At 48.2% G+C, this 2500-nt stretch overlaps 1 pseudogene; it reads left to right on the top strand.

Moving 5' to 3' along the window:
- Window positions 1-2500, top strand: part of LOC144590417 (28S ribosomal RNA) — an 8331-nt pseudogene that overhangs the window by 3963 nt on the left and 1868 nt on the right.

Consider the following 2500-nt stretch of genomic DNA (forward strand, 5'->3'; position numbering starts at 1 on the left):
ACCTGAGCCTGAAACTGAGACTGAAGAGTTGGCCGCGTCCGACCAGGGACACACCAAAACCACTGCCCGACCAAGGGAAAAGACGCATGGACCCCCAAAACATCGAGATCTAGCTGAACAGATCACAAAGGCAGAGGAACTACTTGGCGATGGACACAACAAAGATCGGTGCATCGAGATGGTCGAACAAATCACGGAAGGTTTGATGGACAAGTTCTCTCCAAAGCCTCATAAAAACAAGGGTGGAAAGGCGGGCAGCAATAAAAAAGAGCACAGAGTTGCAAACCACCCAAACTCTGGTGCAAGAAAACGACGGGCCGCAAAAAAACACAGATACAAAACCACTCAGACCCTGTATCAAAAAGACAGAAGGAGACTGGCACGTCAAATCATGGGCGCGCCAGCTGCATCTAGCTGCCCTCTCAGAAGGGAGGAGCTGGAGAATTGCTTTCGAGCAAAACTATCACAAGTGAACAACAAAGCAAACATCAGCAAAATGGCACAGTATAATGGCACCACAAACATTAACCGGCTAATGGAAGCCATTGAGCTTGAAGAGGTCGAAAAGGCGATAAGCGAGATAAACGCGAAAAGTGCAGCGGGACTGGACGGGATGAAGGTGGAACACCTGGAAAACATCATTGGTCAGGATGCGACAGTGATACCTCGCCTCTTCTCTCTATGGCAGAAATTGGCATTCGTACCAACAGCCCTGAAAAGGAGTCGGACTGTGCTAATTCCTAAAACGGAGGATGCAGAACTCCTCAAGAACATCGACAACTGGAGGCCCATCACAATCGGGCCGATGTTGCTCCGGCTCTTCACAAAGATCATCGCAAAGAGACTGTCGGAGGCAGTTACGCTTAACCCTCGCCAGAAGGGATTTATAGCGGCCACCCCGGGATGCAATGAAAACATCGCGATCCTAGAAAATATCATGAAGGGGGCAAAGAGCAACAAGAAGGAATTGGCGGTAGTCTTTGTAGACCTGGCAAAGGCATTCGACTCCATCGGTCACAAAATGCTCACAGTTGGACTCAAGAGGATGGGTATACCGAACAGGTTCATTCACCTAGTGCAGAGTCTCTATACCGACAACACAACGGTCATAGAGGGTGACAGGACCGCAACAGAGCCCATACCCATTAAAAGGGGAGTCAAACAAGGCGACCCACTCTCACCACTGTTATTTAACATTACAATGGACCCACTGATATGCACATTGGAACAGGCACAGATGGGTGTCACGCTAACACAGAAGAACAGGAGAATCAGCTGTTCTTCGCTCGCATTTGCAGACGACATAGCAATCCTCAGCGACTCCTATGCAGGAATGACGGCCAATATGAAAATCCTGCAGACTTTCTGCCAAAACACAGGTCTACAGATAAATATCAAAAAAACGGCCGGCTTCCACTGTAGACCACACAGGAAAACATTCCTCTACAACACCCGGGAAAAGTGGAAAATCAATGGTGAACCGGTGAACCACATCGAACCGGGCGAGCTCGAGAAATATCTGGGAGCGCGAATAGACCCATGGGCAGGAGTAACTGAGGACAACTGGTCGGGAAAACTGAACAAGTGGATTACGAGTCTGAGAGAGGCAGAACTCAAGCCGACTCAGCAACTCGAAATCCTAAAAACGCACATGATTCCGAGGATCTACTACCACCTTATCCTCACGGAAGCATCGCAAAACACTATCATAGAACTGGACAATCTCATTAAGAAGGCAGTGAAAGAAATACTACATCTTCCTGCTGACACAACAGATGGAATATTATATTCCAAAAACAAGGACGGGGGCCTCGGACTACCAAAACTCGAGGTGCAAATTCCATCTGCCATTATACGGAAGCTCGAGTCCCTGGAAAAATCAGAGGATGCAGTCATCTCGGCATCGTTCCAGTTCCGAGGCAATAACAACGTGGAGCACATTAACAAACTGAGAAACCTCAAAGTGCTAAGAGAAATTGAAGAATTTCTCGAACCCGCCGAATCGAATGACAACGAGGAGGCGAGCCTCTCAACCATTTGTGAAATGGAAGAAAGTCTACTCGGAACTGAAGGAAACGCCAAACCCGTAAACAAATATGCGGAATGGCGCCAATGGGAGTTCGAAAAATGGAGCAAGCTTTTGGCCCAGGGCCCCGGTATCCACTACTACAAAAACGACCCGACATCCAACACATGGCTGTACGGACATCATAAGATGAAACAGTCTCTATTCATTAAGAGACTGCTACTGAGGTGCAACTTATACCCCACAAGGTGCACCATTTCATACGGCCGCCCCAACATGGCCAAACTATGCAGAAGGTGTGCAATGGCCAACGAAACATTGGCACACATCTCAGGACAATGTCTCGCAGTCAAAAACGCACGGATTAAGCGCCATAATAAGATCTTGGACAAACTGAAGGCGCAGGTTGCTAAACACGGATGGGCTGTACACATCGAACCGAGGTTCAAAACGGAGGATGGAAGAATATGGAAG

This window comes from Rhinoraja longicauda, unplaced genomic scaffold (genome assembly GCF_053455715.1).
Source record: "Rhinoraja longicauda isolate Sanriku21f unplaced genomic scaffold, sRhiLon1.1 Scf000173, whole genome shotgun sequence".
In the NCBI taxonomy this organism is placed as follows: Eukaryota; Metazoa; Chordata; class Chondrichthyes; order Rajiformes; family Arhynchobatidae; genus Rhinoraja; species Rhinoraja longicauda.